This window comes from Xyrauchen texanus, chromosome 10 (assembly GCF_025860055.1).
Source record: "Xyrauchen texanus isolate HMW12.3.18 chromosome 10, RBS_HiC_50CHRs, whole genome shotgun sequence".
NCBI lineage: Eukaryota > Metazoa > Chordata > Actinopteri > Cypriniformes > Catostomidae > Xyrauchen > Xyrauchen texanus.
In genome coordinates, this window is record NC_068285.1 from 537,277 (window position 1) to 562,027 (window position 24,751).

Here is a 24,751-nt window from a genome sequence, read left to right on the forward strand (position 1 = left end):
TTGTGTGCTGTAGGCAGGACTGGAATAGACTTCTGTCCAGGTTGACACAGGTTATCTGTAAGTTCTCTGTCTTCAACTGGAGTCACAGAAAAACAGAAGATCTGCAATAAAAACACAATGAAATTCAAACATTTCTATACGAGCCTCTACAGGATCAAATCTGATCTGGTATTTCCTCAGCGTGAGTCGGCAGCTTTGTGTGAGAGTTTTCTGCAATTCTTGAACACAATAAGAGACACAAGACTGAACATCACACCCTCCTCCACATATGTTCTGCTGGTCTGACTGTCATGTTTTCATCAATTCACAGAGACTTCTCTCTCTTCTCTGCAGGAAATTGTAAATAAGATGAAGTCTACTGGCTCTTCATTTGACGTAATTCCTCCCTGGCTTTTTAAAGATGTTTTTAAGTCAATTTGGCAAAACCTTTTAGATTTGATCAACAAAAGTCTTGAATTAGGAACTGCACCTGATCATTTGAAACATGCCTCTGTTCAGTCACTGCTTAAACGAACAAATTTAGACCCAACAACTTTCTCAAATGTCAGACCTGTCTCTACTGGAGAAGGCAGTTTTTCAGCAAATGTTCAATTTCTTGAAGAAAATGAGATATGTGAAATGTTTCAATCAGGCTTCAGGAGACACCAGCACAAGGTGTTAAATGATGTTGACTCGAGTCATTGTTCAATGCTTGTGCTCCTCGATCTAGTGCTGCCTTTGACACAATTGACCACATTGTTCTGCTCTCGTGTTTAGGACATTCCCAGATAGCAAATAGTAATTGAAACTATGTTAAATCAACATCCCGCTGTCAACGATAAAGTCATTGAACCAACGTCGAACTCTGATGTTGATTCTTCATCATGTTGCACCCTCTATTATCATTGAAACAACGTTTAAATCATACCTAGAGATCAACAGAATTTCAATGGTTTTTCAATTACAATGGATATTGAAACAATGTTGAAATCCCAGCATATCAACAAAACTTCAATGGTGTTTTAGTATACCACAGGTTTAATCTGAAGGTCTGTAATTTTAATATAATATTAAAAACATTATTATTAGGCTATAATCCGGCTTTATCGACAGCCAGGATGGGCTAGCAAAATATAGAAAATAGAAACTATACCTTTAGGCTATAACCTAGACTAGCACAAATGACACCCCATGCATTCAAATTAAACAATAATTTTTATTGTGTTATTTCATTTTTTTTCTTTTAACATGCAAACTCCTGCATCTGTCTTCCAGCTCCTCCCGCTCGGCCTGGGGCGTAGCGCAGCCACTTCTGCACAGCTTGTGCGAAGTCATAGGCATTTGCCGTTGTGAGACGTTGAGTCAAGGCATCTAGAATACAAGTAAAAGTATGCTACTGTGATTTAGTCAATGATTTGTTCATTCAAGCTGTCGTCAAGGATTGGGAGCAGAACATGGCACGAACACAGTACACATAGGAAAGTCAAATACACACACACACACTACACACACAGGGGTGGACGCAGCCACCCACACACGAAGGGTCACACACGGGGTAGAATTAAAAGGGTAATCACGCTACACTAAAACACGTACATAAACAGTAAATAAGGCATAACACACACGAAACAACCCCAAAGTCCTCCCAGAATCCCAGCATGCATCAGCGTCAGAGCCGTAGTGCATAGGCACCGACGTTACAGTACATTTCAGTTTAACATTAGCCTATGCCTGTGAATGATATAGGCTAAACTTGATAACCTAGCCATGCAGCCTATAAATGTAGAAAAAAGTGTGTGTGTGGCATAGCTATCCTTCCCTCAAAACGCCTCACACCCAAGTCTTAATAGCCCAATTGACTTGACTAATTTAATTTGTGCGCGCCCATGTATTTTCCGCTCATGCCCTTCAGCTGGACAAATGAATCTCTCTGAATCACGTTACATGTGTGATCACTCTTTGATTGGCGCGAAATTTAACAGTCACGTATGTGCTGGATGCTGGTCCGATATTTTTCCACTCTGGTCTGAAGAGTCACTGAGGTAATTTGTGGCAGCAGGGACACCACAACAAACTTCACATCTGGAAACATTAACTGGTAAGTCAAAGGCAACGTCTAATAGGCTAGGTGAATGTGGCCGTTTTTAACATCAATTTGGAAAAGTCTGTCAATAGCCTATTTTAGGATGAAATTATTTGACAAACACATAGCCTAGGCTACAGTTTTATGACATACAGTAGGCTAAGGCTCAAATTTGTGTGGAGTGCTTCTCCCTTCTCACCAGAAGGAGAAAAATCTTTTCTTCTGTAGGCCTGATGTGTCTAGTGTTACAGAATTTAGAGAAATAGCCTAGCTGAGGTAGACATCCACCTGCCAGATGTGATTCGCCCTCAGGTGTGATCCTGCCAGATGTGATTCGCCCTCAGGTGTGATCCTGCCAGATGTGATTCGGCCTTTCTTCAGACGAACTCTTTTACAGTCTATGGACGAACTAGGCCTATAGCGAATTGGCCGAATAGGAGCAAGCTTCACTCATTCCCATTTCCGTTTCAAGGTTCAACGCACATCGGTGTTCAGTCAAACTAGGCTACTTGTCAAATATAGACAAAATGGAAAAAATAATAAGCTAAATTAATAATAAATTTCATGTTACATAGTCCAATTGGTAGTAAATTGAATAGGATGGGACAGAAGTGTGAAGCTTGAGTTTATTTACTCAATTGAGGGCATACTGTTTTACTGAAAGCACTGCATTCATACTTAAGCAGAATGACTTACCAAACATGCATTTGCAGGGAGCCATTTCTTTAAAGGACCGCTTCTGTTTGCCCACATCCTTATTTTTCTTGCCTGCCCAGTTTAGGCCTGAGGCCAGCTCATTGGTCATGCTGTATGCCAGCATGCTCGGACCCTGATCTCCAGGGTGGTCCCCCAATAATGGTGAAGTGGGCCACCTATCAAAATAAAAAAGTAACTATTTTCAGTTTAAAAACTAAACAATTTTAAAAAAGCTCTTTTCAAAGATAATGTAATGATGCTCTATGTAGGTTTGTCAATTGTCAAGTCTGAATTTAACTGAGATTGATAAAGATGTGCTAAAATATCAGACATTGTTGACTGGGACGTTTTTGTTTCTATCCTCGTCTGGGATGAGCTTAAACACAGATAGTTTAACAGATTTGTTAAACAGTTTAACAAAATTGGGCAGATCAGTGAAGGTCAATCAGAAGAATGATGTGACCACTATTTAATCATTAAATAATTACCATTGCCTTCCTAGTCTCCTGGGACTGGAGTATCACCTCTGCGTTCTCCAGCTCCTCCATGCTGTGCAGAGGCAGTTTCAGTGGCTCTTCAGTCAAGCCCACCACCCCAGCACTTTGGCCACACCTACAGGACTGGCGGAACTCTCGGAAGTCCTGCCGCAGGTCCTTCACCTCATCTATTGACAGGAATAACAAATAGTTTTGGGTTGAGTGCAAAACTTTGCATTCCTTTATTTTGTAATGTAAAAAAGCGTAAAATAAAGAAATTAAGAGTTTGGTTCCAAAACGCTATATCTCCATTTTTAAAAACATTAAAAAGTCATGTTATTTAATTCTGTAGTTCAGGTAATGTCAATCAAATTGCTTTTTGTAGTTTTGATTGAGTAAAGATAAATAACAATACCCTTGCAGTTCTACTGAAATTACTTGTGAAACAAAATGTAAAATTATTTATGAAAATTAATGAAAATGGTGGGTATAGCATTTTGAAACCAAACTCTTCAAATGGTCAACAATTTCAAATATACATGAGGGATGTTAAATGCTATAGGTAGGGGATTCAACCCAGCACCAATCACAATATTTAGTTAGTTTTTAACTGTTCCATAGAGAATGCAAACCACTGTAATATTTAGGTGTTTTAATGCACAAGGCTACTCCGTTCATATATAAATGGAATCCTATAATAATCCCAAGGCACAACAGTTTTGCACTTGCCTTTTAAAAGCTGCCTGGCGGAGTCTCTTGAGTCTGTGACAAATATGGAAGAAACATTTTTTTATCTATAAGACTGGCTAGGTATTTGGAATAACATGAAACTCTTACACTGTGTATCTGATATGAATAAAACACGTCGGCAAATATATTTGAATGTATTGTTATTGCTGCTTCCATAGACACCATTTTGTATTTTACAAACTATAAATTTATTGTTTTGCTATAAATCATATGTATTTTACGGAAGCGTATTGCATTCACTTGAGAAAAAAAAAAATCTACTCTGTTTTTCTGAATTAACGACTTAATTATCTCAGAATTACGAGATAATTTTTCATTAAAAAAAATATTGTTCTGTTTTTCTGAATTAATGAGATCCCTCAAAATCCTGCCAGGAGCTCTATTTTAGCTGGATTGCATGGAAGTAAACATGTCCCGCCTTTCAAGTTTAATCCGGTTTTATTTTACTTTGGGTCTGAGACAATTTATAGAGATATATTTTAAACTTGGCCTTCAATACAAAGACATTACTGTCTATGACATTTGTAATACTGTCATGGCTGAGACACGCTTTGATCTTCCAAAGGACACTAATTACACGAGAACTACCGAATTCTAGAACTACTAGAATGGCCATAGTGGTCATTCTGACCGTTCATACTAGACTGTACCAAAATGTCATGTCATATTTACATTCGAAACTTCTATTGAGGTTTTAGAATGAAGCTTCTAATGTCTGTCGTCATATTTTATGGCGTCATCACCCTAAAAATGTATTGAATAAAATAGAATAATATGGATCAAATGGAGCCAAGCTGAACGCAGATAGTCCTACATTATACGATCTTTTTTGTAATATATAATAGTGCTAGACTATATAAATACATAGGCATATATATATATATATATATATATAAAGCTGACTAGACTGCCTCGGAAGGTGCGTGCCTCAGCTTTGTATACAGCAAGTTTTTTCCACCACAGTGAAAATGTTTTTGAAAGTCTAAACGCCAACAAACATGGATTGAGGCAGAATATTTCGTTAGATAAAAACATGTTGTGAATTTTGGAAATTATTACATCTATCCTTTTTCAAAACATGTTGACTTTTGGACTTTACAACGCTCTGGAGTTATTGGAAATTGGAAACAATCCTATGCAGCCACCACTGGAATCAAAATCCATGAATAAATGAATCTGTTATATTAATAATAAACACCAGGACACGAAATTTTAATTCTAATGAATGTGAAAATGTATTAGTTCATCGACAACCACAGAACTTGCTATTGTAGCTGATTACAGATACAAATTTGATTATTTATATTAAATTATTTTCTTTGTAAAATAAAAACAAATCAATACAATAGCTTATAAAAACATCACCAATGTGTATTTCAATGCATAGTAAAAACCTTAGACATGTATGAAACACATATAGGCCTAACACAAAATGGCCAAAGCGGTTAATAAAGAATATGAACATTCGCTAAACTGTGGGAAAACTGATTTAGAAAGCAATATTTGTTTTACTGTGAGCAAAAATATCATGCTGTAAAACTATAATGAAAATAGTATGCTGTAAAATCATTCTGAACGAATTCTCCTAAAAGTGGGCTCACTTGAACAAAAAAGGGGGCCCCCTTTTAGGAGAATAATTTAATATAAATAATGAAATTTGTATCTGTAATCAGCTACAATAGCAAGTTCTGTGGTTGTCGATGAACTAATACATTTTCACATTCATTAGAATTACAATTTCGTGTCCTGGTGTTTATTATTAATATAACAGATTCATTTATTCATGGATTTTGATTCCAGTGGTGGCTGCATAGGATTGTTTCCAATTTCCAATAACTCCAGAGCGTTGTAAAGTCCAAAAGTCAACATGTTTTGAAAAAGGATAGATGTAATAATTTCCAAAATTCACAACATGTTTTTATCTAACGAAATATTCTGCCTCAATCCATGTTTGTTGGCGTTTAGACTTTCAAAACATTTTCACTGTGGTGGAAAAAACTTGCTGTACACAAAGCTGAGGCACGCACCTTCCGGGCAGTCTAGCAGCTTATATATATATATATATATATATATATATATATATATATATATATATATATATATATATATATATATATATATATATATGCCTATGTATTTATATAGTCTAGCACTATTATATATTACAAAAAAGATCGTATAATGTAGGACTATCTCATGCTCAGCTTGGCTCCATTTGATCCATATTATTCTATTTTATTCAATACATTTTTAGGGTGATGACGCCATAAAATATGACGACAGACATTAGAAGCTTCATTCTAAAACCTCAATAGAAGTTTCGAATGTAAATATGACATGACATTTTGGTACAGTCTAGTATGAACGGTCAGAATGACCACTATGGCCATTCTAGTAGTTCTAGAATTCGGTAGTTCTCGTGTAATTAGTGTCCTTTGGAAGATCAAAGCGTGTCTCAGCCATGACAGTATTACAAATGTCATAGACAGTAATGTCTTTGTATTGAAGGCCAAGTTTAAAATATATCTCTATAAATTCATAGCATCCAGCTAAAATAGAGCTCCTGGCAGGATTTTGAGGGATCTCATTAATTCAGAAAAACAGAACAAAATATTTTTTTAATGAAAAATTATCTCGTAATTCTGAGATAATTAAGTCGTTAATTCAGAAAAACAGAGTAGATTTTTTTTTCTCAAGTGAATGCAATACGCCTCGTAGTATTTAAATGTCTGAAACCTAAAATAAACATTATGTGGTTAAAAGCACTGAATAGTTGTGATATATGACAAGCGCTGAGCCGTCCGTCTTTGAGTGTACACAAATTTTCCCCAGCCTTAATTTAAGACCGGCCTTTATTTGTCCGTGTTGACCACGCACTAGTATAAAACGACTGTTATCATTTCTGAAAACAAACATAATGGAGTTACAAAACTGTATCGCACATCGCAGCCCTGATAATCATATTTTGGATTTGTAGGCTATTATGGTCTAATCTGCATTTCCAGTTAACGTTACAACTCGAGACAGTTCTGCATTGAATAAAGTAAAGGTAAACCATGTATTTTGTGTAATTCTGGCCCGCCATGGTCACTGCTGCTAGCTAGCTAGCTAGATAGAGCACTATGCATATGCTAGCGTTGGTTCACGCGGTGTTCTCCGGCGGTCAGAAGAAATAGCGGTGCTGTGTTAATAGATTTCACGACACTAGCAATGGGTACAGACATGTATTTTGAGCTAGCTGTCACAAAAATAGACTGGACCAATGAGGTTTTGCTAACTTTATAAGCTAGAAGAGATCAAGCTTACTTTTGGCAGATTTTGACACACTGGTAAAACAAAAATCTATTTCAGTGACTGCAGCACTGCGTCGGTTACTACATTAACCATCATGTTAACGATCAACCTAGCAGTATTTGATTTGGTACAATGCATTCATATCGAACATTAAGCAAGCTTACCTGTACGCTTGTGCCAAGGTCCAGAAATGAGCTGTGTCCGGTGCAGTACGTTGGTTTTGATCTCCGGTCAACCAAAAATCGATGGATTTTCAACCATATTTCCCTGTCAACTATATATCGATGCATTTTCAATCATATTTCCCGGTCAACTATATGCCGATGACTCTTCAACAACAGCGTCGTTTCCCGGTCAACTATAAATCAATGACTTTTCAACACATTCAGCGATCGCCCGGTAAACCAAATATCAATGCATAATCAATCATAAAGATAACTATAGATCAATGTTGTTCCAATATTGTTGCCATCAACATTAATAACATCAGGTTTTCATCGATATGGTAACGGTGATTCAACATTTATTTTGCATTGAAATTTCAACATCAACCATAATGATGATTCAGATGGAAAAACAATGTTTATTCAATGTTGGCTTGCTGTCTGGGTTGTGTATCCAAGCTAATGCTTTGAAGTTTTGTAGGTTTTTCTGTCTATCTGATATAAAGGCCTGTCTGTCTGATCTAAAGGCCTGTCTATCAGATCTAAATGCCTGTCTGTCTGATCTAAAGGCCTGTCTGTCCTTAAACGTTCTAAATTTCAATGAAAGTAAGACTGAGGTGATAGTATCTGGACCCTCTGAGTCCCAACGAACTTCTAACATTGATTTTAGGCCTCTATCTCAATATGTATAAAACATGGCCGTCTATGTGGATAGTGTAATGAGTGTCGATAGGCTACGTGCACAATAGAATTTCCGGTTAACTTCCGTGTGTTGAGTGTGCGGTCGACTACATCCGGTAGGTCGTGTTGTTGTAGTGGAGTTTTTCCCGGAGTCGCTAGTTTTGAGTAGACAGACATAGAAAAAGTTTAAATATGAGCGGATTTCGGGTAAAAGAGAGGCGGTTGGCGTATCAACACGTGAAAAAGACCGCACTCCATTGTTGTGTACCCCTGTGTGCGAATTCGTCCAGGTACAACAGTACTATAAGCTTTCATACAGTAGCTTTCCAGGGGATGTGTCGGTGAGAGCCGAATGGATGGTAAGAGTACGGCGGGATGACTTCACCCCAAGCAAGACGAGTCGTGTTTGCAGCAGGCATTTCCAAAAGCACAATTTTGTTAACAACCCGGGGAAATTGAGAAAGTTGAAGAAAGGGGCCATTCCTGCTCTTTTTTTTCCTGGAATAATTTTCAAATACCGGCACCGAGGGCGAGCGTGTGGGAGCGGAGACCCAGATCGGATAGCCCTCCTCCTGTCCATGACATCGACTCAGAAGAAGAGATGGAGGTGGCTACCCTGGCACCAGATCATGATTACTGTATTACTCCTACAACAGCAATGGTCGCAGATAAGTTCGCTGAGGAAAACGATACACTTCGCCAGAAAGTAAAGGAGCTCGAACTACAAATTCAGGCTCTCCAGCTGCGGAGTTGTTTTGGACTGAAGCGCTTTGCAGGATCGGATGAGGACATCCGATTTTATACCAGGTAAGTCATAATTAAGGTGTTTTGAATTGCAGGAAGCTGATGTCTTGTACCATATTAACAGTGATGGACAAAAAATCACGCAAGTCATGTACTTTAGTGAAAGTGAAGATGGCCTACTACACATGTAAAATGTTGCTCCACATAAAAGTCCACCTTACAAGAGGAGAAGTATTTTCCTTTGTGTACATCAAATATCAAAAGTAAAAGTAATGTAATTTATAACTAACATAATGATATGATCAGGCCCAAACTTGTGCTACCTACAGCACTCAGTCAGATGCGTAGACACAACCTTTCATTGTCTTTTTTCATGTAAAAGAAATGTAGTAAGTAGAGTAATCATGAAGATCATTGATCATGTGTAACTAAACTAGTCTACCATGACTAACAACAATGTTATTTTTGTGTATTTTGTTTAAAAGATTCCATTCTTATGACCACCTGATGGCATTCTGGAGGCTCATTGAACCAGCAACATCAAGGATGATCCGTGTGACAAGTGTGGCAAGAGAAGCATCAGCCTCTGTGGCAGAGAAGACAACATCGAACAGATCAACTAAGTTGCTGCCCATAGATGAGCTATTTCTTTTTCTAAATTATCTATCAACCGGATGCACACAGAGACAGCTTGGCCACCAATTTAACATCCATCGGACAACAGCCAGCAGGATCATCACAACCTGGGCCAACTTTCTTTACTGTGTACTGGGAGCTGTGTGTATCTGGATGACACCTGAAGAAATCACAGCCAACCTACCCCCTGAGTTCAAGGAATATGCAGACACTCAGGTCATTGTTGACTGCACAGAACTGCGGTGCCAAACTCCATCTTCACTTGTGCTACAGAGTGAGGTGTACTCGCACTACAAATCACACTGTACCTTCAAGGCCATGATTGGCATGGCACCACATGGTCCTCTGACATTTGTTTCTGCACTCTATGGGGGCTCTATCAGTGACCGTGAACTTTTCAGATTGTCGGGCATCATACCTCTCCTGTCCCCTGACATGGCTGTGATGGTGGACAAGGGCTTTAGGGTGGACAACCTTGTGCCAGGAAAACTTCACAGGCCTGCCTTTTGCTCCAACAAGGAACAAATGGCAGCACAGGACGTCCTGGAGACCCAGTCAATCGCACGGCTGCGAGTTCATGTTGAAAGGATAATCAGGCGGATTAAGGAGAACAAACTTTTTGACACTGTAATCCCTTTGTCTATTTCAGGGAGCATTAGCCAACTTTTCACTGTAGCTTGTATCTTGTGCAACTACCAGAATGGACCTCTGGTCAAAGACTGGAGAGAACATAAGAGCCAGGTAGAAATCTGACTGTTTGCCTCATGGCTGGCTGCTCCTCTTCCTCATTTTCCTTTTTTATTTTTTACAAACAATATACTGATTCACACCACAATTTAGTTTTGGCTTACATTTACTGACTTTTTTAATTAATAAATTATTTATTTGAAATCTATATTAACCTGGTCTCCCTTTGTGTTGTTTAATTTCCCTCAAGTGGGCCTGACTCATTGAATATGGGGGGCAGTTAAAGGGTTAACATCTAGCAATACATTGGTGTGGGTTCACCTTTGCTGTGTACACTTTAAGTCAAGTGGTCAATCCTAAAAGTGTTACAACTCTGTTTAGCACATATTTTAAAACAACCCACTTGAAGGCCTCACACTATAATGAGATATCATTATAACAAGTTATTGTTTACTGATAATTCATTTTATTACAGCAGATATTTATGTAGGTATGTGTAGAAAAAAAAGAAGTCTGCTCTCTCTCTTATTTTTTGCATCACACCACTGTCCCGGTATATTCTTTGAATCAGGGTGTCTTCCTCCGCAAACACCACAAAATCGCACCACTCCATCCCTGTTAGGAGCAGCTGACCCTGCACCTGCCAGTAGTAGCCATGACCCTGCTTCAATTCAAGGTTGCCGTCTTTCATTTTCAGATGTGGATAATCCACATAGCTCTTAACGTTTGGACATTTTATTTCCACAAGGCCGAATTCAGTACTTTCTGTTGGGTCAAAGACAACCCCATCTGGGGATGTACCTAGCCATGGAGTGTCGGGGTGTATAATGAAGCCACAAGGGTAGTAGTTCACCCTCTTGAGCTTGCAGTACTCTTCGATGGCATCAGCTTCCATTTCGAGACCCCTCTTCATTGCTGCTGTCTGACGAACCCCTTTGAGCAGCCGGTCTGCCATCTTATCTAAGGTGCATGGTTTAGCATGGCATATTTCCCCAAAATGTGAGGAAGTGAGTCTGGGTTTTCTCAGTCTATGCCAGTCTGCTGATTTACTTTGACTCCTAGTTGCATCCTCTATTTTGTTAGCCATCTCCCAGGTAACCTCAAGTGACTTGAAGTGCAGCTGTTGATGCTCAGTGAAAACAAACATACTGCATGATGTCTCCAGTCTGCAGCTAGCCAATGGCAAATCTGGGCATGGTGGAGCGTCATGGTGAGCAACAGGGCGACTTCTTGCCTTGGGTTGTTGGTATGACAGGGGACTGCCTGCTTGTACCAAACCGAGTGCAGAGTCCACTAGTGGCACCTCACAGGTGATACCCATTGTACAAATGGTTGGTGCAGAAACAGGGGTGAACTCTTTGTAGATCTCTGACACTCTGAGAATGGACAGGTCCAGCAACTCTCCACTGATGGCTTTGTACAGTGTGGACCTATTTGAAACAAATTGAGAAACTCCAGTAAGATACATCACTTCATAACTACAAGTAACAAAACTACAGTTTTCTTGATTTGATTGAGAAAAGTAGGCCTAACAAATTAATTACAAGATTAATAACTACTAGCCAAATTCTCACCTTACTCCCTCGGCCATGGTCCTCTGCTTTGGTTTGGCAGACATCACAGCCATCTTCTCGACGGGACCTGGTTTAACACCCTGTGAATATAGGCCATAAGCAGTGATGAGCGTATGTGATGTATGTGTGTGTGTAGATGTAGTATTGAAATTGTTACATTATTCCAAGACTTGCCAGGGTTCTTGGCTTGTGCCACTGTTGTTCACTCTCCATACAGCTCAGCACTGGTGGAACAACTGGCATGTCTAGCTGAGAATAATGTGCAGACTGGAAAAGTAGAGCCACACAATGGTTACAGAGCACTGATCCAGCTACACATGTACAGCTGTGATGGACCAGCTCAACAGGGATCGAGTCCTTCAGCCCCACCTGTAACAAGATGTTAAAAACATTTTTAAAAAATAAAGGAGTAGCATAACTGATTTGTCATATATTTATATGGACTACTCAAGTAAGCTACTATTTATTTTTGTACACTGTTAGTTAAAATAGCTAGTAAAAACTTAACTTTTTTTTCCTTGTAAACACTTTTAGTAAAGGGATTAATAATCTTTTTCTTTTAATGTGGTCAGTGGAGCAGTCTATTTGATTTGCAGGTAACTTACACTCAGAATCCCCACTTAAAAAGTACCAAGATTGCAGTATACCTACTTAGACTTAGCAGGTTTACATAAACTTCTATACCTATCTTATGCGTTTCTTTCACCTTTCACCTGGAATGTTCAGCATTCCTGGAAAAACAAACTATACTACACCACTGATTGCTGTTAGTGAAAACATAGTAGTAACGTAGCACTAAGCGTACACTGGTCGTTTTTAACGTGAATGGGGGACATGGTCAACCAAATGAACATGGTTAACCTAGAGCAAAGAACCAAAAAGAACACGATTAACCCAGGAACATGGGTAACCATCTTAACGCTACACTCATCCTACACTTAAACTGTGAGGTGGTTTAGATCGGTCCATTGACGGATGACATAACGCCCTCACACACACTACTCCTGTCACTGGATCTTTCTTGGACACTGAGAAGAAATACAACACAACCAGTTGATAATCATATCAACATAACAAGGTATTTAATAACACTAATAAAGTATGTCATAATATTGACACGATTTGATGTGAGTTAAAATACTAGCTAGTCAATGTCTAACAGCTGATCTACTCACCTTCAAAGTTGTGGATGTAACTTGATATGTACAATCTAAATCCTTTTTCACGCTTGCAACCGGGTGCAGGTGAACAGTGATCAACAATCCTGTGGACGTCGTTCACGTCAATTTTCGGGAGGCCTTGTAGACAACGGGTGAAATATGCCATCTTTCGCAATCAAAACCTGCCGTCTCGCTGCTACAGCAATGTCGCGAACCGGAAATGGTCGACCGCACACTCAAGGCGGCGGAAGTAGAACTCCTTAGTTACATGCACGTAGCCTATTGCAGGTGTTTGAGTGGAACTGAAGTGGGATTTAAAAGTTTAGCGACGAGAACTGTCACTGAAGTATTTATGATCTACTAAATTTAGGCAGGGCCTATAAGGACATGAAGAAATCCCTTCACTTACCACAAACATCCAGTGGTTGTTTCTTATATTCACACATGAAATGGCTCCATCAAACGTGTCAACATGAACCTGTACAGTGTCATAAACGAGCAAGATTACGATTATTAAAATTGCACTTTTGTATACATGTTTATACATAGTTGCATTTGTTGTTTTAAAGGTGTAACACATGCCTATCTCCATATAGGATACTTACGTCCTTCAAACCTTGTCGAGCGACTTGTTCTCTTTGCCACAGAATGACTCCGGTGGTGTAGTGATTTAGCTGTACAGTCTCACAGGCTTGTCATGTTTGTTTAGGATAGCACGAATGTAACTCTCCATAACCTAAAGAATATGAATAACACAATTAGAAGATGCATAATCAAGATACTTGTCTGATCTTATTGTCCTTGTATTATTATTATTATTATTATTATTTCTTTATATTACCATTCCGTGCCTCATATACTTTTTATTTATGCTTGGTCTCGTTCATAACAGTAATTACATGCATTACAACCAACATCATCTGTTGTACATAATTGAAAACATTCAATTAAAACTAATAATAAATAAGTGCATGAATGGTTGGAATTGTATGCACGGCTCTGTATACTGTATGCACATGTGGAGGCTGTGAGCCAAGGGCGAGTCTAGCCCCTTTTTAGGGGTGCTTCAGCACCCCTAAAAAGGAGCTCAGCACCCCTAAAACTTGGAGTAAGAAATGTTGTTATTCTAAAAATTTTGTTCGTCTTTGACAAGGTTAAATAATGTCCAAAACATACTCCGTAGTTTGTGGTTTAAAATGTATGTGTTAAGGATGAAAATGAAAACACCCCCGCTTAGCAAATGGTATCATCCTCTTCTCTTCTTCTACTTCTCCTCTGTACCTGCACCGCTCAGCACAACCGTCATCCAGCGCGAAACACACGCAGAGGGAGAACCCGTTATGTAGTGTTGTGAATCAACTAAGTTGCTCCAAAGCTGTGTCTCACACTTCTTTCCTTTTACCTAGAGTTGTTCCGATTCCGAAACCATATCGGTGAGTACTGGAGTCAGTATCCTGAATCACCATGGTACACCTATAATAAGTGTTTATTTTCGGACTATTTTAGTCCAGCGGGTCGCCGCCGCTGTGGAGTAGCACAGGACCTGGGTGACTCGTCCATAGTCATAAACGGAGAGAAGTAACGCTGGTTACAATGTTCTTCCGCAAGACGCATACAGTTCTGTTTATTAACTGCTAGAGCGTGAAACAAAAACAGCAGCGCGACAAATAAACTGCGTACCTGTGTAGTGCATACGTGTCTTCTGTTGGTAAAGTTTATCGTTAATTTGATACTCATTTTAACCCTTGTGCATCCTTGTGGACATTTTTGGCTTTTTCAGTTTTGTTTTTTTGATAACTTTGTCTGTGTTAATGCTAACTGCATAAAATTTTCCACAGGTGTGAATTTTTATTGGAATTTTAATATTTCACCCTATTTTTTAAAAAAAATATTTTTTGCACTAGTTACACAAAATACTCCCTCTTAGCATCGTTTTGGACAAAAATGGCACATTGAAACCCATTAAAACTGCGATTTTTAATCCCAGTGCCATTTAACTATAAAATTATGCAATCTTGTTTAACATGCTTTCATTATGTTGGCTTCAAAATTTACATTTTAAATATTTTTTATCAGATCGTGCCATTTTTTCAGGTTTGGCATATCATCGCTTTTGTTGTTGTTTTTGGCTTATGCATATTATAGAGCCAATTAGATACATTATGAATATATAATTGTGTGAGTGTGTTGGTATGGATTTCAGAGTGTGGTTTGTATGTGTCTGAGGCTCTAATAATAAAAATAAAAAAAATTCTGTTTAGCATTTATTAAATTGAAAATAATTATAATTATTATATTTTTTATAAAAAACAACAGTGGCATTATGTAAACAAACCGGCGTTTAAAGTGTTAAAATTCTGAAAATAAATGAATGTTTGGTCATTATGATTAGAACTGATGCTGGTTAAAATATAAGTCAGTGAAAGTAGAAAAAATATTATTCTATAATATTTTTATGACACTTTTGACATGGCCATTTTTGTCCATTATGGACCTAAGTGGTAGCTTTTTTTAAATCTGATACTGCATAAAAAATATGAAAGCATCAAAATGAATGTTGTTGTTAATCATTGACATATCCGAGGCTCTAATAATCAAAGAAAAAAAATTCTGCTTAGCATCTATTAAATTGAAAATAATTACTATTTTTCATTTTTTCCTAAAAAAACAACAGTGGCATTATGTAAACAAACCAGCATTTAAAGGGTTAAAATTCTGAAAATAAATGAATGTTTGGTCATTATGATTAGAGCTGATGCTGGTTAAAAAAATTATGTCAGTGAAAGTGGAAAAAAATATAAATCTATAATATTTTTTATGACAGTTTTTGGACATGGCCATTTTTGTCCATAATGAACCTATGTGTAACTTTTTTTTAATTGATGCACAAGGGTTAACAATCGGGAGTCATGTAAACATGACATCACGTGCGTCTTTTCTGGTCAGTCGTCATGGAAACATGAAGCCCTGGCATTTGGACCAGAGTGAAAACAAACATATCACTGTGTACAGTATGTGTGAAAACACTCACTGTGGCTTTTTAAATGAATTGTTATTCATTCCTAGATTTATATCTGTTATTTTTCAGTTGTGGCTGACTATCAAACTAGACAATAAAAGAAAGTTTAATGTTTTTCTTTTGCTGTATTTATTCATTCCACACACAGAGGATTTAACCTGAACCAGGCTTAACTCCTGAACTCCTAGCATTACTCTCTCTCTCTCTGTGTGTGTGTGTGTGTGTGTGGCCTGCCAGTGAGCAATGGACATACAAAAGTTCTTTGAAAGAAAAAAGACAGATTCAGGTGAGAGACTAGGGACAGTCCATAATGACCTCTGTCTTGTTTTTTGTTTTTTTTGTTCTTCTGAAAAGTGTTAAGCTAAAGTAACAGATAATGCAAACCAGCTATCTGTTGTTGTATCAAATTACTTATCTAGGCAATGGTCCCCTGCTTTTTATTTTTTTTTTATTTCAAACCCACAATGGAGAATACAGCTTCTCTTGTGAAAGGAATTTGTGATTTAAAAAAGTTTCTAAGCCCAATAATAATAATAATAATAATAAAGACATTTAAAATGACACGCCTCTGTGTGCCTTTTGATCATATCCTTAGAATCTGTAAATGGTCTCCATAACATTTTTGTGACATGACAAACTGACCTCAACTCTCCTGCCTACAATATATTTGTGTATGATTGTCAGTGCCAAGGGAAAGAGAGGGAGATGGAGAAGGAGAAAGGGAAAGGGAGAGCATGCAGGAAGAACCAGGTGAGGAAACAACAACAATAAATTGACATATAGTGAATAGTGGCAAGCAAAACAGTAACTACTCATACTCCTATACTAACTTATTGGCATTAAGTAGCCTATATTACATTTACTTTTTGTAACATTATTTTACACCACATTTTTTCATTATAAAGGAGGAGGAAAACAACAGGGAGAGTCCATAAGGGATGAGAGGGAATTACATTTTGTTGTCCAAGTACCTGTTACTTTGTTCAATGACAATAAAGTTGAATCTAATCTAACCAATCTGATGACTGTTGATACAAAAGGAGGCACATGGAGTTAACGGTCAGGAAAAGCAGCTGAGTGAAGAAGGTTTTGTGTTACAGGGGGCTGTCTGTGTGAACTCTCACAATTAAGCTGGTGCTCTGAAAAGGTCTAAAAAAAAAAAAAAAAAAAAGAAATCAGGATTTTGGAGTTAGTTGAACCAATGTTAAAATGATAAAGTTATTTTTCAATAGACATATTTTTAGTTTTTGTGTGAAAAGAGGGTGGGTGGTGGCAGTGGGGCTCATTGGGTGCTCAGCACCCCTAAAGCTCTGACCCTAGAATCGCCCCTGCTGTGAGCTCAAGTTTATTATCAAAATCTGCACTTCACCATTGAACAACTCATGGGGTCGTAGAGTCAGGAAGTCTGCGTGTCTCAAAACAATAGTGAACTTGTAAGGCTGAGCTTTTATTTGTGCCACAACCTGCTCATTCTCTTCACATCGCCACAGTGTTGCAACCTGTAAATATATTTGTTGGACCTTATTCAGAGGAGAACCATATTTGATTTTTGAGCACAATGAAAACGAGGCAGTGAGGTAGAGAATAACAGTCTCTTCACCGGCTGTATACACATTTGTAAAGATTAGATTGCATTTCATTTTCACAACTGCGGTTTAGAAAGTATTTATAAACCATCAACTCCAATTTAACAATAGTACAGCCATTTAAATGGACGATATCTCTCACAGCCTCTTTTTATTTCCATGAACAAACATGTATGCTACGGCGCTAAATAAGATTCATATAAACAATCACAAATATGATGAATGTCACAGTTCTTAAATTCCTCTTCTGCAACCCCTCCTTCTCCACCGTTTCTTGCACTGGCTGTGTCACTGCACTTGGTTGGTGTTTTTTTGTCTTTATTTTTTAACGTGGAAATGTCAGCTAGGCATCTGCTGCCTCTTCTGTAGTGTCTTGAAGAATGGGTTCTTGATTGATTACCTCCTGTAAGAACGTGACACTGCTGGACACATTTTCAGTAACATGCCTAACAAGCAGCACAATGCAAAAGGGCCTGAACATTTGCAGGGCATCGTCAAGAGACACCGTGTTTTGCAACCTGGCAAAGACGAATGCTGCAAATGGTTTCAGGCCTTTATCAGTTGTCCTTTTTTGCAATGCTGAAGTGACAGCTTTGATTACATGCGCAGCACACAGATGCAAAACCGTCTTCCACTTGATTTCTGCCCACTTTTATTGTTTGTGGCAGATCGCATGAACACTTTCAAGGTTTCGAGCATTGATTCCTTATTTAAAGACAGTAGTGCCGCTTGCATTATTGCACAACTGTAGTCAGTCTCTACACGGTGTGTTTGTAAAGTGGAGTATGTGGACAGTTTGAGCAAAAACTGCATAAGCCAGAATGTTATTGGCGGGATTGAATACTCAGTCGAAATCATTTCACTAACTGGCAATGGGGGGCATCTTTTCCTTTTCCAGGTAAGGTGAGAGCATAATAAAGGATTCTCCTTTTGTGTTTTGGGATCTTTGAGATAACACTTCCTGTTGCGTCCAGATACAAGGAGACAGGTGATGGTTTTAATGTGCCAGTATACTCATTCCTGTTTGGTGTTGATCTTGATAATGGCAATGTCTGGCCAAGTATAAAAGATCTTTTGATTGAATAGTTTCATTTATAAATACAAACTGTTTCTGCTGTTTTTGTTGCAGTATTAGTTCAGAGAGTTTTATATTTCTGCAGTCTGTTCTTTTAATTCTTTCAAATAAATCATATAAAATCTCTTTAATAAAAAAACTTTAAATAAATTAAACCATGAAATTATTAAAGTTAACACTTAATGGCATAAACAACAGCACACAAACAAATCTACAAACACAACACTGTGGAATATTGAGGAATAGGAATATTTTTACTGACATTAATTCTATAAAATGTTTCCTAAAATATTAAATTACCTGAAAAATAGAAGAAAATAAAAATAATTATGTATCAGAACTTCAACACATGAAATTGTTACGAGTTTGAGAAATGAAAGTTTGATGCAGTTAAAGGGAAAGTTAATCAAAAAAATCAACTTCTCTCATCATTTATTCACCCTCATGATATCTCAGGTGTGTGTGACTTTCTTTCATTCTTCACTTGAAGAAAAATAGAAAAATATCTTTGCTTTGTAGATTTTTTCTGAACATTTCTAAAATCCAAATCAGTTTAATTAAGACATAATCTGTCTGAATCTTTATTTCTGCCACCACAAAAGTTGTAGTCCGCTGTCTGGGATTACTTGGCAATGTAAAAGACCCACAAGGCACCATCAATGTTGATGGTTACTCAGTCTGTAAAGTCAGCCACAAAAAAAGTATCGGTTCAGGTGGGAAACACTTCAGTAAAGTGACGTCTTCAGCGTCAGGTCCCGTTGTGTTTTTTGGACCATGTCATGTGCCATAAATACATGAAATGTTTAATAAAACCTTTTTATAGTGTAGTGAAGAGTTAATTTTTCCAAGTTATTTAATGATTAAGTTCTGGTGCAATTGATGTTGAATATTAATTTTCATCCTGTGAGATTTAGAAAGACACCTCAGACATCAAACCAAGAAATCTGACATACAATTATTGAAAATGGATTCAACAACTATTATAAACAACAGAACATTTATAGTAATAATTTCTGTATGAACTCGTTTAAACTCATCATTAGACCTTTTTCTTTTGTGGATATAAATAAAAATCACAATCATGAACACTGTAACTGTGACTGTAACTGCTGCTATTATGATTGTTCTTACATCTGTTCTTGATTTTTCACTGTAATTCCTGCATTTTCCATCTGCAGAATGACAAAAATATAAACACATTACAAACAACTTTAAATTGTTGTAAAATTCAGGAACTATTTCTACTTTACTATTTTACAAATGTGCATCAGCAAGCAAGACAACATCAATCATCCTTATTCACTGAATACTGAAGATATGATCATATTTACCCCATTCTGATATAAGCGGCTCTTTTACACTGATGTGATTGACATGACACTCAAAACCCTCTCTCTCATTTCTGTGGATCTCCACACTGATTCTCAGCTGAAAGGTTTCATCACCATTTGTTCTGATTCCAGAAGAGTTTACATGATCCAGTTTAATGCCGTTCAACATCATATTCATCTCCAGGTGTTTGGGGTAGAAACCAGTGGCCAGACAGATCAGAATCAACAGCAAACATCTGGAAGAGCTGGAGTAAAAAGAACCAACAATAAATACTGATATAATTCATCATAAAGAATAATTCAGGATGTATGTGTAAGCTGTTGAATATAAATAAGAGGGACCATGTGGTTGTAGCGTTTCCACCCGGTTTCATTGGGTGGTGAATGGGACCGCACACCTGTTGGTCATTTGTTTAATGTGCTCTAAGTTATAAAGCTGGTATGTTTCTTGTGTGTGGGGGGGTTTGTGTACGGTACTGTTGAGCTCCAAACCTAATGCTGCCGTGCCGGGACGTGGGTCATTTATTGTCGTATTGCACGCGTGTAAGTAATTTGGGAGGGACAATTGGATGTCGGAGTGATTTTGGGTGCGGCCGTCCTTGATGTTTCTCCGAGCAAGGTACCCACGTCCGGTAGCAGGTAAGGAGGCCAGCAGTCCGGATTTAAGGTATTTTAAATTTATGAATTAATGTTTTTACTGGTTGGAATTTAGTTTTGCTGGGGTGCAGGGTCTGGTTGCGAGTATTAACCAGTGGCCCCCGGCGTTTGTAATTTGTGTGTGCGTGTGATTCAGTGGGGGTATGAGGGCAGGTTATTTTCCTAATTTCCATGCCTTCTCTACTGTAGCTAATTGATGACAGTTATGTATTTAGCCTGATTGGTATCCATGGTATGTACTTTTGTTTTGGTGTGTATTTATTATGAGATCCTTATGAATTTGTGTGTGTTGGATATGTACTGCATTGCTGTGTATTGGGTGTTTACATGAATCATGAATTTAATGCATGCGGGATAGAAGGGCTTTTTGCTGAATATTAATTGGTATGTTGACGTGTTTGCAGTTTGAAAGCCTGTAAGTTTATGGTTGAACATCTAAACAATTTAAGGCTCTTAACATCTCATGCATGTATTATGATGGTTCTTAACCTGCTGCTCCCTACAGTGTTTTAGATTTCAGACCTTTTTGTATAAATAAAATTGTTATATATAATTGAACCAAGCATGGGGCAGTGAAGTGTTTTTCTTGATTACTGATGCCCACACTAAATTAATGGTCCAGTAAAAAAACCTGCATATGAGTCTTATTCTGACTTTTGAGTTGTTACATATGCATCAAAGTCCAGAGTTTTATGACAACATGAACTCATTCAAGTGTTCATACTCTTATTTGATTAATTTCGTCAGTCTCTTTAATTAGTTTATATACAGGACAGATAAAGTTTAAAAATACTGCTTGAACTACTATTTGTCACAGTTCCACACTCACAGTATATCCACTCTCCATTCACTCTTTGTCTGGTCTCATACGTCGATCATAGACTCACGTACCTGCTTCCTCTCCTAAACATTTCATGGTCATCGTCCAGAGCTCCTCGCTCCTTCGTTCCAGCTACGTTCCACATAATTCTCCTCTCCAACGCCCCGGCGTGTTCAAGCTCCTCACTACATTGCTCCATTGTCAAGTTCCCGTGATCTCCTCTCCTTTGCACTACGGTGTGCACTCAGGTTCACCAGCTCCCATAAATAAACTACACCTCCGGGTTTAACACTACCATCGAGTCTGACTAGATGATAAAAATGAGGCTATAAAAAAGAGAGAGAGAGAGAGAGAGAGAGAGAGAGAGAGAGAGAGAGAGAGAGAGAGAGAGAGAGAGAGAGAGAGAGAGAGAGAGAGAGAGAGAGAGAGAGAGAGAGAGAGAGAGAGAGAGAGAGAGAGAGAGAGAGAGAGAGAGAGAGAGAGAGAGAGAGAGAGAGAGAGAGAGAGAGACTCTGTGTGTTATTTCAGATAAAATCACTTTGAAGTACGTTTCAGGTGAGCTGAATGTGATGTCATCATTTGTGTGTGTTTGTGTTTTTAATAGTGTGGATCATGGAGGAGAGTTCAGGATTACAGCAGGACCACGCAAATGTAGGTCTACACACACACTTGCACATACTCGCACACAAATACAAACACACACACACACTTACATTACACACACTCACACTTGCACACTCAAACACACACTCACACTCATTCGCACTCACACACACACTTACTCGTTTGTAATCTGTGAATTTATAATTAATCTTGTTTTTTGTTTGTTTGTTTTGATTGATCAAAGTGTTTATCTGTCAGTGTCGCTGTTACACGACATTATCTCACTGTCCGTTGTGTTCATTCCTTCACATTTCTTTTATTGGATTATTTGGCACTGTTCTTTGAATTCCTTTTCCTCCTCGTCTTCACTGTTGGTACATGCTGTAAATATTGTCTTGTAAATAACACGTGTAAATATTTCACTACACTGCTGATTTACAAACACAAACACACACACTCCCTTACACACAAACACACACTATCACACACACGCGCACACACACACTGGTTTAGTGATTGTTGTGTTTTAAGTGTTTTTTCTCTTCTTGTGTTCAGATGTCTGTGATCTCACACTGGATTCACCACACACACACACACACACACTGGTTTAGTGATTGTTGTGTTTTAAGTGTTTTTCTCTTCTTGTGTTCAGATGTCTGTGATCTCACACTGGATTCAAACACACACACACACACACACACACACACACACACACATTGGTTTAGTGATTGTTGTGTTTTAAGTGTTTTTTCTCTTCTTGTGTTCAGGGGTCTGTGATCTCACACTGGATTCAAACACAGTACACACTGAACTCATTCTGTCTGAGGGGAACAGGAAGGTGACATGTGTGAGAGAGCGTCAGTCATATCCTGATCATCCAGAGAGATTTGATGAGTATCGTCAGGTTCTGTGTAGAGAGAGTCTGACTGGACGCTGTTACTGGGAGACTCAATGGAGTGGAGTTGGTGCTGGAATATCAGTGTCATATAAAGAAATCCGCAGGAAAGGATGGAGTGATGACTGTGTGTTTGGATACAATGTAAACTCCTGGAGACTGGACTGCTTTAATAACACATTCACTGTCTGTCACAATAATAACAGCACTGACATACGTCCCCCTTCACACGACTGTGAGAGAGTAGGAGTGTAGGTGGACTGTCCGGCCGGTACTCTGTCCTTCTACAGCGTCTCTGACACACACACACACACACTTACACACACTCATCACCACATTCACTCGACCCCTCTATGCTGGATTTTATGTTTGTCCTGTTTCCTCAGTGTGTGTGTGTGTGTGTGTGTGTGTGTGTGTGTGTGTGTGTGTGTGTGTGTGTGTGTGTGTGTGTCAGAGACGCTGTAGAAGGACAGAGTACCGGCCGGACAGTCCACCTACACTCCTACTCTCTCACAGTCGTGTGAAGGGGGACGTATGTCAGTGCTGTTATTATTGTGACAGACAGTGAATGTGTTATTAAAGCAGTCCAGTCTCCAGGAGTTTACATTGTATCCAAACACACAGTCATCACTCCATCCTTTCCTGCGGATTTCTTTATATGACACTGATATTCCAGCACCAACTCCACTCCATTGAGTCTCCCAGTAACAGCGTCCAGTCAGACTCTCTCACACAGAACCTGACGATACTCATCAAATCTCTCTGGATGATCAGGATATGACTGACGCTCTCTCACACATGTCACCTTCCTGTTCCCCTCAGACAGAATGAGTTCAGTGTGTACTGTGTTTGAATCCAGTGTGAGATCACAGACCCCTGAACACAAGAAGAGAAAAAACACTTAAAACACAACAATCACTAAACCAATGTGTGTGTGTGTGTGTGTGTGTGTGTGTGTGTGTTGAATCCAGTGTGAGATCACAGACATCTGAACACAAGAAGAGAAAAAACACTTAAAACACAACAATCACTAAACCAGTGTGTGTGTGTGTGTGTGAAATGGATCATCAGAGACACACACACACAACTGGATGAGTGAAATATACTCACTGTATCTCACATCAACACAACTCCAAACTCTTTCTAGAAATCATTTCATCAATTAAACTGATTGAATTCAATACAATGACAGTACTTTGTGTCTCACTGTGATGTGATTGAACTTATTTACTATCAGATTCAATAATAAAAATAATGATTTTAAAATCCCAAATACTTCAAATGAATAAATGAGTCTATATATGAACTCTTTATTAAACACACGGCACATTCAGATACTCATTGTTTTATTTATACTAAATAAACATTTACAAATACAGAATTCTTGTGATTTTTCTACAGTATATAAATCTTAATACTTAACGTCTGGGTTACGTATGTAACCCCCGTTCCCCGATGGAGGGAACGAGACGTTGTGTCAGAGAAGCACTCTCTTGAGCGCCGATATTCACCTCTGAACTATGAAAAAAGGCCAATGAGAGTTGGCAACCAGTATTTGCATGTCCCGCCCCCGGACATACGGGTATTTAAGCGGCTCAAATACGGGAGTTCATTCAGGATTTTTCTGAGGAGCCGAAATGGTCCGCCACAACAGTGGCTCGCTCAGCGACGTGGCAGGGGAGACACAACGCCTCGTTCCTCCATAGGGGAACGGGGTTTACATACGCAACATAGACGTTCTCCTTCTGTCGCCTCTCCACGTTGTGTCAGAGAAGCGACACTACGGGTCCACTTATAAACGCGCCATGCGCTGAGCCGTGTACGTGAACTGCTGATACAGG

At 38.5% G+C, this 24,751-nt stretch overlaps 1 protein-coding gene across 1 annotated transcript in view; it reads left to right on the top strand.

Annotated features, from left to right (window-relative positions):
* LOC127650634 (NLR family CARD domain-containing protein 3-like) overlaps nucleotides 1-24,751 on the top strand; it is a 222,841-nt gene that overhangs the window by 47,421 nt on the left and 150,669 nt on the right. The gene's annotated exons all lie outside the window — the stretch shown is intronic.